An 18,102-nucleotide genomic window follows, 5' to 3' on the forward strand; every position below is an offset into this window, starting at 1 on the left:
TAGCTTCGGCTTCCTAAATACTAATTTATTAACACTATAGTTTTTTCACTGGTATGCTACGCTGGGCTTTCTGGCTTATGCTGGTGTTTTGGGGTGCCACATCCTGCACCTAGATATAGCGCTAGGGACCCCTAATATACAGAGATGCCTTGATGCGGCTTTGGGGCTTATTTACACATTTGCGCAAATATGTGTAACGAAGATCTCTGAATTCTATTATCATGTGGGATTTATATCTGGTTACGGTTATCATTCAGGGTGCTGGGGGAAACCAATTGCCTTTTTTCTTGCTCAGAAATACCCCTCCCTTTCAAGCACCTGAATGATATCACTAAGCTAATTGAGCATTTACCAATATATATAAGTATATTAATGCACCAAGTTTTTCTACCAAACTCTCTGTACATTTTAGAATTATAGCGTGATACACAAAAAACTCCCAGCAACCCAGTTGTCTTGTGAATGCTGCATTAAGTATGTGCTATGTTTTTATTATATAAAATGATAGTTTCTTTATTTAGGAAATGGTTATGTTTTTTAATAGATGCATGCATAATTGTGGACTGGGAAGGCAGGGTCAAACGCAGGATTTTCCTAGGTGGGTTTCCATACATGTTTGCCAGGGACAAACACAAGATTCGTGGGGGTGGGATTCCACACACGTTAAATATAATATATATATATATATATATATATATATATTATATACACATACACACCTACATATACAAACATATACTGTAGAACACATACACACTTACTGTACATATACTACAAACACATAGCACACATACAAACACAGAACACATACATACCAACATCTACACATACAAACATAGAACACAGACACATTTACATACACACACACAGGGGTTAAAGTGAGCCAGAACGGGGCGGAACTGCGTTCCGTCAGTTCCACCAGGAGACGGAACGCAGTTCCGCCTCCCCCGGCTCACCTAACCCGATGTCCCGGGCGGCGCTGCAGGGAGATGCCGGGCGCCTGCTGAGATCGCGTTACCAGCGGGCGCCCGTCTCCCTCTCCGCAGCGGCAGCCGGAGCTCAGTACTGAGCTCCGGCTTCCGGCTCTGTCAGTGCGCGCTATGGGAGAGACTTCATGACGTCTCTCCCATAGTGCCGAGGAGCGGGCGGCGAGAGAGGACTGCGGCGGGAGCGGGGCTTGGTAAGTATGGTGCTCCCCCCCCCCTCCCTCCTATATGTGTACCACTAGCGGTGTTTCTACTGGGGGCTAGTTACTGGGGGGCTTTTACTACTGGGGGCTTTACTACTGGGGCAAACTACAGAGGGGCAAAACTACTGGGGGGCTTTACTACTGGGGCAAACTACAGAGGGGCAAACTACTGGGGGGCTTCACTACTGGGGCAAACTACAGAGGGGCAAACTACTGGGGGGCTTTAGTACTGGGGGCAAACTACTGGGGGGCTTTACTGCTGGGGCAAACTACAAGGGGCAAACTACTGGGAGCATTACTACAAGGGGACAAGCTACAAAGGGGCAAACTACTGGCAGCATTACTACTGGGGGCTAAACTACAAGGGGCATAATTACAGGAGCTAAACTACTGGGGGTATAACTACAAGGGGGCAAACTACTGGGGACATTACTAACTTTGGCAAACTACATGGGGGCTAAACTACAGAGGCTAAACAACTGGGGGTACAACTGCAGGGGGCATTACCACTGGGGGATAAACTACATGGGGCAAACTACATGAGGGCAAAACTACTGGGGGCATTACCACTCAGAGGCTAAACTAAAGGGGGGGGGAGTAAATTGCTGGGGTCATAACTGCAGGGGCATTACCAGTATGGGCATGACTACTGGGGCTAAACGACTAGGGGCAATACTACACAGGGGCATTACCATTAAGGGCATTACTGATGGGGTGCACAGCTAATGCGGGCATTGTAAAGGGGGCACTTCATAAGGGGCACTACTGTTGGGGGCATTGCATAAGGGGCACTACTACTGTGGGCATTGTATAAGGGGTGCTAATGCTGGGGGCATTACTGTATGGGCTGACAAAGAAGCTGCGTTCCCGGTCCGCCCTCCATCGCTCCACCCCTACCATCGCCGCTGCACTGGAAGCCCAGGTTCCAGACTCCCAGCTGCAGCGGATCTGGGACCAGGCCGGCTTTATTATCCCTGCCGCTGCATCGAGCTCCTGTGACCGCGGCGCTACTAGTTCAAATCTGTCGCTGATTGGCTGCCGGACCGCAGCAGTTTTGAAATATTAGTGCCGTGGTCACAGGAGCTCGATGCGGCGGCAGGGATAATAAAGCCAGCCTGGTTCCAGATCCACTGCAGCCGCCCTCAGCCTCTTCTGCCGCTCCACCCTCGGACCTCTGCGCACCCACAGCCTCCTCCTCCGCACTATCTCCGAGGCCCACAGCCTCCTCCACGTCACGCCTACCACAGCCTACTCATCCACAGCACCGCAGACCACCGCCGCTGCTAAACAGGTAATCTAACCTGCTGCCTTTCTCTCTCCCTAGTCCCTACTGTATTCCCTTGCTGTCACTTTCCATGTCCCTGCTGTCACTTTCCATGTCCCTGCTGTCACTCTCCCTGTCACTCTGTCACTCTATAATGTGAATTTCGGCTCATACCGTGTGCTATAATGTGAATTTCGGCTCATACCGTGTGCTATAATGTGAATTTCGGCTCATACCATGTGCTATAATGTAAATTTCGGCTCATACTGTGTGGTGTAATGTGAATTTCGGCTCATACCGTGTGCTATAATGTGAATTTCGGCTCATACTGTGTGGTGTAATGTGAATTTCGGCTCATACCGTGTGGTGTAATGTGAATTTGGCTCATACTGTGTGGTGTAATGTGAATTTGGCTCATACTGTGTGGTGTAATATGAATGTGGCTCATACTGTGTGGTATAAATGTGAATTTTGGCTCATACTGTGAGGTATAATGTGAAAGGGGTCCTACTATTGTGGTGCATAATGTGTATAAGGGGTATATGGTGTGGTAAACTACACTGAAGGGCACGCCCCCTTTTGCGTGGCCACGCCCCCTTGTCAGGAGTGTGCGCGCCTTCGGCGCGCACATAATTGCACCCTTCACTTTTCCATACCCCCACTTCAAAATTTCCACTTGGGTACTACTACTGTGGGCATTATTACTATTGTGTGACCACGCCCCCTTTTTTGAGGCCACACACCCTTTTTGCCATAGGCGCGCGCAATACCTTTATTTCATGGGCACCGTGGGGAGGGGGGTTCCACCACCTCTCTAGGACCACTTTAAGCACTGCACACACACACACACTGTCACGATCCGGGTATCTGGACGCCATTACTTACCCTTCAGATGCCTCCTAAGGCGGGCTCAGCGTTCCAGGACCGGATTCCGCTGTTCCTGAGTTTCCACATGCAGAGTGGTCTTTTCATCAGCCGCGGCCTCCGCTGTGCCCGCGTGGTTAAATGTGCATCTATCAGCCTGGCGTCTCCTGTCTCCGGTGGCCGGCGCCGCCATTACTGTTTCCCAGACCACATGGATTACAAACCAAACTTCCCTCCAAGTGTCTGCATGGGCGCAGCCATCTTGGATTCTGTCATCTGATCATTTCCACCAATCTGCTGTCTGTGTTGTTGATTTGCATAATTGCCTAGCCAACCCCTTCCTTGCTGCAGGTATAAGTAAGCTGTACCTGAGCAAGGAAGACGTCAGTGCTTTGGTTGTCAAACCTAGTTCCTGTTTGTCTCTCTTCTATGATTGTCTTCCAGGTTCCAGCTCCTGTCTCAAGACTTCCACCATAGAGACCCGCACCAGCATTCCACCTGCGGTGTAGCCTGACTCTCCAATCCATTGTGGATTCATCTGTTTCCAGCTACAACACTACCTGCTTCCAGCCTCAGCTTCCAGCAGAGTACAGCTTCCCTTAAAGGGCCGGTGTCCTTTCTACACTTTACCACTCTCCACCGGAATTATTATTTCTCCGCTCTCAAGTTCTACATTTCAGTTCACATTTCATCGCTCCCAAAGTTCATTTATTATTTAACTGGTTCCAGCCAGTATCCACTCCGTGCTAACAACAGTCTGGTTCCAGCCAGTATCCACAGCAGCTGTTTTACCTTCAGCAACCCAGCTCTTCCTGGAACACCAGCTGGTACAATCCTGGGTTATCTCCATTGCTACAGCCGGGCCTGGTAAGGACTTTCCATCTAGAAGATCATAAGAACTATCTCACACTACCAGTGCCCTGTGGCTCCTGCCATGCTGTAGTACTCAGGAACTGTATTTATTCTTTGCTGACTTTTACGTTTTCTTTAATTGCTGCTGTGATGCGGAGTTGTCATAATAAACATCATTGACTTTTATCTAAGTTGTCGTGGTCACGCCTTCGGGCAGTTATTATTCATGTTACTTACATGTCCAGGGGTCTGATACAACCTCCCAGGTTCCGGTACATCTCAGCCCCTACAACTGAGGCTGCCTCCCGTCAGCTCAGGCCCTCAGTTGTGACAGTAAGCACTGACCTAATGAATCCAGCCGGAGACCAGGATCAAGCGGCCAGGCCGATGCAAGAACTGGCAGCCCGACTAGAACATCAGGAGGCTGCACAGGGCCACATCATCCGCTGTCTCCAGGATCTCTCTACTCGGCTGGATGGGATTCAGACAACTCTCCGTGGATCAGGCGCGTCTGGTGCGTCAACCACAGTGACTCCAGCTATAACCCCACCCACCTTACCCATTTCTGCTCCACGTCTTCATCTTCCAACGCCAGCAAAATTTGACGGATCTCCAAGATTCTGCAGGGGATTTCTCAACCAGTGTGAGATTCAGTTTGAGCTACAACCTGGCAATTTTCCCAGTGACCGTACAAAAATTGCCTACATTATTTCTCTTCTCAGTGGCTCAGCCCTTGATTGGGCATCACCGTTATGGGAGAGGTCCGACACCCTGCTATCTTCTTACACTGCATTTGTGTCAACATTCAGGCGCATCTTCGACGAGCCAGGCCGGGTAACTTCAGCTTCGTCTGAGATTCTCCGTTTACGCCAGGAATCACGTACTGTAGGACAATATCTTATACAGTTCCAGATCCTGGCATCCGAACTGGCATGGAACGACGAGGCCCTGTATGCTGCATTCTGGCATGGTTTATCCGAGCGTATTAAAGATGAGTTAGCTACCAGAGACTTACCCTCCAAGTTAGATGAGCTAATCTCACTTTGTACGAAAGTTGACTTACGTTTCAGAGAGAGAGCAACTGAGCGTGGAAGATCATCTGCTCCAAAATCTTCTACTCCTCCTCCTCGCCAACTGTCACCAACTACAGATGAACCCATGCAAATTGGCCGTTCCCGTTTAACTCCTGCTGAGCGCCGAAGACGTCTCTCCGAGTTTCTCTGTCTGTATTGTGCAGCTCCGTCTCACACCATTAATGCCTGTCCCAAACGTCCGGGAAACTCCAAATCCTAGCTCGCCAAGGAGAGGGCCGGCTAGGAGTAATGATCTCTTCTCCATCTCCTCAAGATTGTAACCTCCCAGTCTCGCTTCAAGTTGCTCAACGTTATCAGAACGTCATTTCCCTCCTGGATTCCGGAGCAGCTGGGAACTTTATTACTGAAGCCTATGTTAAACGGTGGTCCCTACCCACCGAGAGACTTCCTTCCTCCTTTTCCTTAACTGCTGTGGATGGCAGTAAAATTTTTGATACAGTTATTTCTCTAAGGACTCTACCAGTTCGTCTGAGAGTGGGAGTTCTTCATTCCGAACTTATTTCATTTTTAGTGATTCCAAGAGCCACACATCCTGTGGTCCTGGGCCTTCCATGGCTCCGTCTTCACAATCCTACAATTGATTGGACGACTACGCAAATCCTGGCATGGGGTTCCTCCTGTACTAAGACATGTTTGTTTAAAGTGTTGCCTGTCTGTTCTTCCTCCCCCAGGTCGTCTGATGTTCCACCTCCTCCATATCAAGATTTCACGGATGTGTTCAGTAAAGCTTCTGCTGATATCCTTCCTCCTCATAGAGAATGGGACTGCCCGATTGATCTCGTTCCAGGGAAGGTTCCACCTCGAGGCCGAACTTATCCGTTGTCTCTCCCCGAGACACATTCTATGGAGGAATACATTAAAGAGAACCTAGCAAAGGGGTTCATTCGACCTTCTTCTTCTCCAGCCGGCGCAGGCTTCTTTTTTGTAAAGAAGAAAGATGGTGGTCTGCGGCCGTGCATCGACTACAGAGGTTTGAACGACATTACCATCAAGAACCGCTATCCTTTACCCCTGATTACTGAGCTCTTTGACAGAGTTAGCGGAGCTACCATCTTTACAAAGCTGGACCTGAGAGGTGCATACAATCTCATCCGGATCCGTGAGGGTGACGAGTGGAAGACCGCATTTAACACCCGTGACGGACATTATGAGTACCTCGTCATGCCCTTCGGATTGAGCAATGCTCCAGCTGTCTTCCAGCATTTCGTCAATGAGATCTTCAGAGACATTCTATACCGTCATGTCGTGGTCTATCTAGATGATATCCTCATTTTTGCCAACGATTTAGAGGAACATCGTTTCTGGGTAAAGGAGGTTCTGTCCCGTCTCCGTGTCAATCATCTCTACTGCAAATTAGAGAAATGCGTCTTTGAAGTCAAGTCCATTCCGTTTCTAGGGTACATTGTGTCCGGTTCCGGACTAGAGATGGATCCTGAGAAACTACAAGCAATCCAGAATTGGCCGGTACCCTTAACCCTCAAAGGGGTCCAGAGGTTCTTAGGGTTCGCCAATTATTACCGAAAGTTTATACGAGACTTTTCCACCATTGTGGCGCCTATTACTGCTTTCACCAAGAAGGGTGCTAACCCGTCCAAGTGGTCTGAAGAAGCCATGCAAGCTTTTCATCTTTTAAAACAGAGGTTCATCTCTGCACCTGTCCTGAAACAGCCTGACATCGACTCTCCTTTCATCTTAGAGGTGGATGCCTCCTCCGTTGGAGTAGGAGCGGTGTTATCTCAGAGGGCTAAAGATGGTCATTTACATCCTTGCAGTTTCTTCTCATGGAAGTTCTCCCCAGCGGAGCGCAACTATGCCATTGGCGACCAGGAGTTGCTAGCCATCAAGCTCGCTCTAGAGGAGTGGAGATATCTGTTGGAGGGAGCTTCTCATTCAATCACCATCCTTACAGACCACAAGAACCTTCTATATCTAAAAGGCGCACAATGTCTCAACCCTCGTCAGGCCAGATGGGCACTTTTCTTTTCCAGGTTCGACTTTAAACTCCAGTTCTGTCCGGGCTCTCAGAATCGCAAGGCCGATGCCCTTTCCCACTCATGGGAGCAAGAAAATGAGTCAGAGTCTTCAGACAAGCATCCTATTATAAATCCGTTGGCATTCTCCACGGTAGGGATGGACTCTACGCCCCCATCGGGGAAAAGTTTTGTGAAGCCGACACTAAGGAAGAAGCTCATGCATTGGGCCCATGCTTCCCGTTTTGCCGGACATACAGGTATCCAAAAAACCCTGGAGTTTATCTCTAGGTCCTATTGGTGGCCAACTCTGAAAAAGGACGTTTTGGAGTTTATTGCATCTTGCCCAAAGTGTGCTCAACATAAAGTATCCCGCCAGTCGCCTGCGGGGCAACTGGTTCCACTATCTGTTCCCCGTCGACCATGGACCCATTTGTCGATGGATTTTATTACAGATTTGCCCATGTGCAACAAGTTCAATACCATCTGGGTGGTAGTTGACCGGTTCACCAAGATGGCACACTTCATTCCTCTCACCGGTCTTCCGTCAGCTTCCAAGTTGGCTCAAGTATTCATACAAGAGATCTTCCGACTCCACGGTCTTCCAGAAGAAATTATCTCAGATCGAGGAGTTCAATTCACAGCCAAATTCTGGCGAAGTTTATGTCAAGTCCTCCAAGTCAAGTTAAAGTTTTCCACGGCTTACCATCCTCAGACCAATGGTCAAACTGAGAGGGTGAATCAGGACTTGGAGGCCTTCCTCCGCATCTATGTGTCCTCCTCTCAAGATGACTGGGTTCAATTACTTCCCTGGGCCGAGTTCTGTCATAACAACCAGTATCATTCTTCATCTTCCTCAACACCATTCTTCACCAACTTTGGATTCCACCCTAAAGTCCCTGAGTTCCAACCGCTTCCAGCAACTTCTGTTCCCGCAGTGGATATCACCTTGCATCAGTTTGCCAATATCTGGAAGAGCGTACGATCAGCTCTGCTCAAGGCATCGTTCAGGTACAAGAAGTTTGCGGATAAGAAGCGTCGAGCAGTTCCTGCTCTCAAGGTGGGTGATCGGGTATGGTTATCCACGAAGAATTTGAGGTTAAGAGTTCCCAGTATGAAGTTTGCACCTCGCTACATCGGTCCTTTTAAAATTGATCAAGTCATCAATCCTGTTGCTTACAGACTCCAGTTACCTCCCTTCTTAAAAATACCCAGGACATTCCATGTTTCCCTGTTGAAACCGCTAATCTTGAATCGGTTTCATTCCTCACTTCCACCAACTCCGAAAGTCCAAACTCAACGAGGCGTTGAGTATGAAGTGGCCAAGATCCTGGACTCACGTCACCGTTACGGTCAACTTCAGTATCTCATTGACTGGAAGGGCTATGGTCCTGAAGAACGCTCTTGGACCAATGCCTCTGACGTCCATGCTCCTGCCTTGGTCCGAAATTTCCACGCAAAGTTTCCTTTAAAGCCTAAGAAGTGTCCTGGGCCCACTCCTAAAGGGGGGGGTGCTGTCACGATCCGGGTATCTGGACGCCATTACTTACCCTTCAGATGCCTCCTAAGGCGGGCTCAGCGTTCCAGGACCGGATTCCGCTGTTCCTGAGTTTCCACATGCAGAGTGGTCTTTTCATCAACCGCGGCCTCCGCTGTGCCCGCGTGGTTAAATGTGCATCTATCAGCCTGGCGTCTCCTGTCTCCGGTGGCCGGCGCCGCCATTACTGTTTCCCAGACCACATGGATTACAAACCAAACTTCCCTCCAAGTGTCTGCATGGGCGCAGCCATCTTGGATTCTGTCATCTGATCATTTCCACCAATCTGCTGTCTGTGTTGTTGATTTGCATAATTGCCTAGCCAACCCCTTCCTTGCTGCAGGTATAAGTAAGCTGTACCTGAGCAAGGAAGACGTCAGTGCTTTGGTTGTCAAACCTAGTTCCTGTTTGTCTCTCTTCTATGATTGTCTTCCAGGTTCCAGCTCCTGTCTCAAGACTTCCACCATAGAGACCCGCACCAGCATTCCACCTGCGGTGTAGCCTGACTCTCCAATCCATTGTGGATTCATCTGTTTCCAGCTACAACACTACCTGCTTCCAGCCTCAGCTTCCAGCAGAGTACAGCTTCCCTTAAAGGGCCGGTGTCCTTTCTACACTTTACCACTCTCCACCGGAATTATTATTTCTCCGCTCTCAAGTTCTACATTTCAGTTCACATTTCATCGCTCCCAAAGTTCATTTATTATTTAACTGGTTCCAGCCAGTATCCACTCCGTGCTAACAACAGTCTGGTTCCAGCCAGTATCCACAGCAGCTGTTTTACCTTCAGCAACCCAGCTCTTCCTGGAACACCAGCTGGTACAATCCTGGGTTATCTCCATTGCTACAGCCGGGCCTGGTAAGGACTTTCCATCTAGAAGATCATAAGAACTATCTCACACTACCAGTGCCCTGTTGCTCCTGCCATGCTGTAGTACTCAGGAACTGTATTTATTCTTTGCTGACTTTTACGTTTTCTTTAATTGCTGCTGTGATGCGGAGTTGTCATAATAAACATCATTGACTTTTATCTAAGTTGTCGTGGTCACGCCTTCGGGCAGTTATTATTCATGTTACTTACATGTCCAGGGGTCTGATACAACCTCCCAGGTTCCGGTACATCTCAGCCCCTACAACTGAGGCTGCCTCCCGTCAGCTCAGGCCCTCAGTTGTGACACACACACACACACACACACACACACACACACTTCTGTGTGTGTATATGTAAATGTGTCTGTGTTCTATAGAACACTTATATATGTGACACCCTGACAGAATGCGCTGTGCTGGTGCTGTTGCCGGGCCAGGTATGCTACTGCCGGGTTTGCAGGGGCTCACAAGCCCAGCATTTAGAAGACAAAAGCAGCTACAGAAGGTTGGTGCAAGCCACTGGAAGAGAGGCACGCTTGGACAGGCAGTTAGCGTGCACAGCGGGAGAACCGTCTGCGCAAATGTACGAGTGGGAGCCGCATGCGCTGCAGTACATATGGTCACACTGAGAATCTGTTTAATTGCTATTTCCAAAGGTACCTGAGGGGAAAGGGACAGGCTGCGGCTAGCCGGCGCTCCGGTTCCTGTGATTGAAGGTGCCAAGACCTCACCAAGGAAGGCACTGAATATAGCTGGGGCTGTGCTGTGAGGAAAGGCAAGCCAGCTTCACGGGTAAAGTAAAACCCCCCAAAACATTTGGTACATGGGGCGGTGTTTCTGGGTACTCAGAAACCCCCCCCTGCGTGTGCTACTGGAAGGTTCATGCAATGAAAAGAACCATACAAGCATCTTGTCTTATTATTTTTGAGGCTAGTTCTTTCAAATACTTTTTTGTTTTCTTTTTTAGTTACAATAATGTTACGATTATGTCATGCATTTGTAATTGTTTGTGTCCTCACCACTTCTGATGGAGGATAATTCTCGCTCTTTCTGTAGGGAGGTGCTTCTGTGTGTTCCCTTGCAGTCTCCCTTCTTCCACTTTTGGGGAGAATGTATTAATCTTTCTAACGAGTAGAGAAGTGCACTAAAAAAGGAAAGGCGCCTGTGATAGAAGCTGTGTTGAGATGCTATTTGCTGCTCTCAGAATAGGGTATTAGCGTCCCTATATAGAGTAAACAAGCAAAAAAGGAAAGAGAGCGCAAATAGACTTGAATTATTCCATATTTATTATATCTAAAATTGCACATACACCAAAATTAGTTTAAACTATACCAATTGGCAACTGGATTTAAAACAACTTAGTACTTTAAAAATATATTTCATAGCATAGGATCCCTAACACTCGAATATCCTTATGGTTCCACTCAAGTAATACCCTACTGATTACCAGATAATTTTCACAGGTGTCCTTTAGTGAAATCAATGTAGAAAGAGTCCAAGAATGGTGAAAGACCCTTATTTATATCCACCAGTCACGTCCTGTGTGATAATACATGTATTTATACCGTAATCATGGTTATTGTTTCTTTTAAGAAAGAATTGAAACAGTTAATGTAGCAAATATACTGATGCTTCAGGTAGCTAAAAGTCAGTTTGTAAAGCAGGCTTTATCTCATATTGCAGCCTCTCTAGAGCGTCTCCGTCTGCCGCTCTCTACCTTAATCACTTATTGTGTTCAGAGCAGTTAGGCTTACCGCTTCCCGAGAGTTTTGGTCCACGGCGCCGGGATTGCACGCACCGCCTGGCGTGTCCAAGGTGATTGTAGCTGCGGCGCCTGTGTTCACCTCTCAGTGCCCGACTGGACCGCTTGCTCCAGGCACGTGATCGGCAGCCACGGTCCCTGCTTTGCAAAGGGACCAATGCAGGTGGCTCCAGACCCAGGACCGGACTGTCCAATAAAGTGATTGATGCTGAAATCGGTGGCAACCAAATCCGTGAAGAGTGTTTGGATCCTAAAACACCCTGACGCGTTTCTCGACCGTTATAAGCTGGTCGTTTCTTCAGAGGGAAGGAATATTCTATCCCATCAGGTCTCCTTATTTAAAGAGACCTGAGAATGAAATTATTGCAAACACCTGAGAGTCCACCTGTTCTATTAGGTCTCAGGGAAGCGTGTGCATACAGGATTCTAAATGTATACTCATTTGAATATAAATCAGCATGACCCAAAATTATATATCTCCTTACAGCATTAGAACTATTATTATAATAAAATAAGTTTTGATAATACATATAGAGTAAATAATTAATCCAATATAAAATATAAGCTGTACTATACAAAGTGTATAAAATACATAAATGTATATAAAATATATAGATATATAAACACATAAATATACAATCATATATATATAGAGATTGAGACAAGCGAAGACAGCAGTACCATGTCAATTAAACAAAAACACACATGTAGAAAATATATTACTAAAATATATATATACATATACACATATATATAGAATACATATATATTAAAAAAATTCACATATCATTCTAAAAATTATACATGATAATATACACATAGAATAATACCCATCCACACTCTCCTATATAGAATTTGTAGGATTATGCAAACTGTATCAAACCTATATAAACTATTACTTATTGAACTGGTCATGTGGAACAACACCCACAGGTCTAAACAGCCACTATAATAGTGACAACACCACCCATATTAAGTCATATTATGTTCTGTTGTATTAGCCTCACTCAGACTAAATACTAACGGTAGTGATGTCCGACATATCAACTGAAACACAGAATAACAATATAATAAGATAAAATTAAAAAAACATATGTAGGAGTAGAGAAGCACATACAAACTCTACCCATCCATATTCACACATGTTGATAATTTATTCATATCTTTATCTCAGTTCATAGGTTACATCTATTTACATTAGACTACATCTCTCTATTCAAAGGGGAAAGGAGTCTAAGGATAGGATATGAGTCTAGAAGAATAGGGAAACTCAAATGAAATTACCCCAAAGGAGAATATACTCTGGCGCAAACTACAGGATATCTACAGGGACCCCGAACAATCCTCTGATGGCAATCAACCTAAAGAATTGAAAGAATATATAAAGGTGTATAGGAAGGGGAAGGAGCACCACTAGAGGATTAATCCGAGTGGGTGGATGGCCCTGTAACACCCTAGGAAGAGAGATATATTTACACTCGATCCGCCTAGGGTGAAACAGGTGCCAACCCAACCCCTCCGGTTCCTCTATATTCATTGACAAACTGTATTAAAGATATTCTTATAAATCAGCAGAACATAGGCCCCTTAGAAGCAAATGGGTCCCAGCATCAACCAACAACTAAAGACCAATGTCCAGTGCCAATACTGAGAACCCATCAGATGGCATTGAGTTCCACCGTGTCATTCAGACCATGTGGACTCAAAGTATGTAATTGAAATATCCAGAAGGCTTCACGCATGCAGAGCCTTCTAAACCTATCCCCTCCCCTCATGGTGAAGCTAACATGTTCAATGGCTCTAATCGTGAGACCACTCATGTTCCCCTTCTGACATATCGAAACATGACTGGACAGACTATGAGTCTTAAGATTCTTAGCAATGTTTCTCTTGTGCTCCATAAATCTCTCATGAAGGGGGCGAATAGTGCGACCTACATACTGCAGGCCACATTTACACTGTATAACATAAATTACATAATTTGTCCTACAATTCATGAAACTTTTTATCTCAAATTCCTCTGATCTATCGAAAGACTTGATTTTTTTACATTTGTTTTCAGCAAAAAGACAAGTGACACATTTATCCTTACCACACTTAAAAAACCCATTAGGTTTCGGGGGTAATCTCAATTTGTCCCTTCCCGTGTCTATATGTGCCCTCTTAAATAGACTCGGTGCTAGTTTTTGTTTAAGGGAATTAGCCTTTCTAAACACCACTAGATTTCTTTCCATTAGTGTGGTTTCTAATAATTTGTCAGATTTTAGAATCGCTGAATTCTTATTAATGATCCTTTTAATCTCACTTGCAGCTGTGTTAAATTGGGTAATGAATGATATTGACCTATCCCCATTATTATTTTTATTATTTTTATTTCCTTTGTTGTTATTACTAGTATTCTTACTGGGGAATTCATACTCCACCTTTAACCTTTCTGGATGGACCAATGTAGACCTAGATTTAAGTTGAGTCTCTCTAAGGGCTTTATCAATAATATGTGTAGGATACCCTTGCCTTATGAATGCAGCATACATAGTTGCTGCTTGATTATTAAAGGCTTCTTCTGTAGAGCAATTCCGGCGAAGCCGTTGGAACTGACCCTTCGGTATATTCACCTTCCATGGTCTATAGTGACTACTCGCAAAATGTAGATAATTGTTACAATCCACATCTTTAATAAATGTGGAAGTAACAATCTCCATATCCTGAATTGCAACCGTAATATCTAGAAAATTAACCGACACCTTACTAAAATTATTAGTGAATTTTAAACCCATTGTGTTTGAATTAAGAGAATCAGTGAGATGTGAAAATGGTGAAATACCCTCATCCCAAATAAAAAATAAATCATCAATATATCTCCCATAGAGGACCAGGCCCGCACCAAGATCGCCACCCCAAATCTGGTGTTCCTCGAACCACCCCAAAAAAAGGTTCGCGAAACTCGGCGCGAACCTGGTCCCCATGGCTGTGCCTTTAGTCTGTAAATAAAATTGTGAATCAAAAGAAAAGTAATTGTGCTCCAATATAAACCTCATTGCTGACAAAATAAAAGTGCGAAAGGAAGAGTCCACCTCTGTGTCATAATATAAATAGTGGTTGACTGCCAGAAGACCTAATTCGTGGGCTATATTAGTGTACAACGCCTCTACATCGTATGTTAACAATATATATGAATCCTTCCAAAGTATGCCCTCTAATTTCTGAAGGAAATGTGTAGTATCCCTAATATAAGAGGGAAGAGCCTGGACATATTTTTGTAAATGTGCATCTATGAAGGCAGACAAATTGGATGTCAGGGATCCCACCCCTGAGATTATCGGTCGTCCAGGTGGAGACACCAAAGATTTGTGTACCTTCGGCAAATGGTAGTAGATGGGGATGATGGGATATTTTACCATCAAGAATGTAAAGATTTCTTTATCTATATCCCCCTCATCTACTGCCATCTCCAATAGGGATCTTAATTCACCCTGGTAAGTCCCTATGGGATCTCTTCCAATCTTTTTGTAGAGAAGTGGACCTTTAAGAGAGATAAAATGCAGAAGTTGTCCACAAGCAATCAGCTACTACTTATCATTATATAGAATGTCGTTGATAAATCCCAGTTCCAAGCTAATTGGATGCTATGGGCAACCTCTCCACCTTTAATATATAAATGTTCAAATCATGGGGCATTTGCATCAACGCTTCTAGAGATATAAAGTGGACAGAGATCAAGGGATTCAGATCTGATCTGACATGTGGGGGGACACTCAGCACAGAGCTAGTCCGTCCGCATGTCAGGCCCTACTCACCCCGTAAGGGTGCAAAAGCATCGCACGGCAGTGATTCTTTTGCACCCGCCGAATAGCCCCCTGTCTGCGCAGCCTAACTGCGCTGTCAGGGGGCTACCTGCTGCATCCTGGGTTGCAGCGGCTGTGTGTGACATCACGCAGCCACCGAAGCCCACCCCCACAACAATCCGAACACGCATGTGTGTCTGGACAGTGCCCCACCAACTGCGTTCTAATGCCGCTGGCATGCCCCCTCCTGTCTTGCGACTGCCTCTGCTTGTCAATCAGGCAGATGCGATCGCAGCCCTGAGATGCTGTTAGCATCTCATCGGGCCTACCGGGGTGCGCGTGCGCACTCCACAAAGGGATTCAGACAGTCTGAATTCCCCCCCAAGTTTTTCAACCAATCTGTTTCTCTCAATAGGACAATATCTTGTGCATTTGTCCATGATGACTAGTCACCTTTATTTATTATTTTATATATGTCGGCATTATGACAATTTGACTGTGTCTAAATTTCTAGTACTGATACTTTGACCCTGTAAACTAGAGATGTGGACACTTTTCGGGTTTTGGTTTTGGATCTGGATCTCTGTTCATGTTTTGGATCCGGAATGGTTTTGCCAAACCACCCTTTCGGGTTTTGGGTTTGGTTTTGGATCTGGATTATTGTGAAGAAAAAAAACCAAAACATAAAAACAGCTAAAATCACTGAATTTGGGGGTAATTTTGCTCCTACGGTATTATTAACCTCAATAACAATCATTTCCACTCATTTCCAGTTTATTTTGAACACCTCACACCTTACAATATTGTTTTTAGGCCAAAAGGTTGCACCGAGGTGGCTGTATGACTTAGCTAAGCGGCACAAACACCTGGCCCATCTAGGAGTGGCACTGCAGTGTAAGACAGGATGGCAGATTTAAAAAATAGGCCCCAAACAGCACATGATGCAAAGAAGAAAAAGAAGTGCTCCGAGGTTGCTGTATGACAAGCTAAGCGACACAACCACCTGGCCCATACATAAAAACAGCTATAATCACAGAATTTGGGGGTATTTTTCCTCACACCTCACAATATTGTTTTCAGGCAGGTTGAATGGCCCCAAAGAGCACATCATGCAAAGAAAAAAATAGGTGCAAGATGGAATTGTCCTTGGGCCCTCCAACCCACCCTTATGTTGTTTAAACAGGACATGCACAGTTTAATTAACCCATAATTTCAGCGACAGGTGGTCCTCCTGGAAAAAGCTTGCCAACTTCTCTGAATCATAGCTAACTACAAACATACCACCTCCATATTTGATGACTTTTCACATTATGAGAAGAGGCAAGAGAAAGAGGACAGTGTCAAGAAGGTGATTAAAAATTAGAGAGGCACTCGCAACAGGAACAACACACAGGCTTTCACCTCCACTCCTATATTGGTGTGGTATGGAAAGGACTTCAACCAAGCAAATATATAATTACCACATTACTGGACAAACTGAAAAACTAGGGGCCAAAGCCTCCATTTTCAGGGATTAGGGTAATCTTGGATTTAATGCTGGGATGCAAATAAACTGGTCAAGATTGGATATTTTCCCCTCCACGGAGTCTGGAAAATTACTTTGTGAAAATCTTATGGGTTTATTTTTTTCCATTTTTTTATTGAATTTTTATTTACATATTTTGTGACAGATGACTTATTTTTGGTTTTCACAGCTCCCAGTTACACGCATGTGAGCATACCTGTGTGTCCCAGTTACACGCATGTGAGCATACCTGTGTGTCTTGTTTATTTTATTCATACTTTATTTTTAAATAAAGCAGCCCCTTAGATGTTTTAGCATCCCCTCCTGAGCCCCCACAGCAGCCCCGGGAGGGGCATGTTGAGTTCGGGTGGGTTCAGTAAAGTACTAAGCAGGACTATGCAGTGATTTTTTTTTTTGTTATTAAGCCCTTGCCCTAGTGGAGCTTACCACTCTACAGTTGAAACTCATTTCATACTATAAGTAGGACTGTGGAAGGAAGCAATGTTTACCTCTGTGTCTGCAGCATGCCACAGCCTGGCAAGCCAGACATCTTCCTGGCTGCAAGCCACAATGAGACTCCATACTGTGCTTTATTCAGTAACTGTTTATGCCTCATAGGAGCTCCTGGCCCATCTAGTGCTGCAGTGCAGTGGAAAGCTGATGCAATGCACGATCACTGAAACTCTGTTCTTCTAACACCGCAAGGTCTTGTGATAACCCTATGCAGCCATTAGGAAAAGAACCCTGTACAACAAATGCGCAATTTGTAAATAAATAATACCAAAATGTGGAACATTAATAATAAATCAGAATTAAGGTTGACTAATTGGAGCCATTCATTTGAGCGAGTCCCTAACATGAAATAATTGAGAAGAACCTCTCTCTAATGCTGGGCACACAGTGCACACCAGAAGATGTATATGAGCGGGTTAAGACAGGGCACCCCTGGAATTATATGGTAGACATATGGATATAGGTGTGTTTGGAAAATCTAGTTTTCTCCGGCAGTTGCGCTGGATTATGATTTTGTCTCTTCTGAGTCTGACTGACGTTGGGCACAAATGTGGTCTCATTGGAAAACACTTTGTCAAAATTGCAATTTCCATGTCCATCTTTGCGGCTGTTTTCACAAATCTGTTTGTGATGTTGAAGCTTGTTTTATATTCTACTCTAGGCTTTAATTTAAACTTAAGATCAAATACAGCAGCACCCCTGGAATTATACGGCAGCGCCTCTGGACTTATACAGGAGATAGGCAGCACCCCTGGACTTATACAGCATAGGCAGCACCCCTGGAGAATTACACAGCACAGCAGACAGTCAACAGCATGCCTGGATTTAAATGGCAGTAGGGCAGCACCCCTGGACTGATAGGGCAGTGGAGCAGCACCCGGCAGCACCCCTGGAATGA

This window comes from Pseudophryne corroboree, chromosome 2 (genome assembly GCF_028390025.1).
Source record: "Pseudophryne corroboree isolate aPseCor3 chromosome 2, aPseCor3.hap2, whole genome shotgun sequence".
Classification (NCBI taxonomy): Eukaryota; Metazoa; Chordata; class Amphibia; order Anura; family Myobatrachidae; genus Pseudophryne; species Pseudophryne corroboree.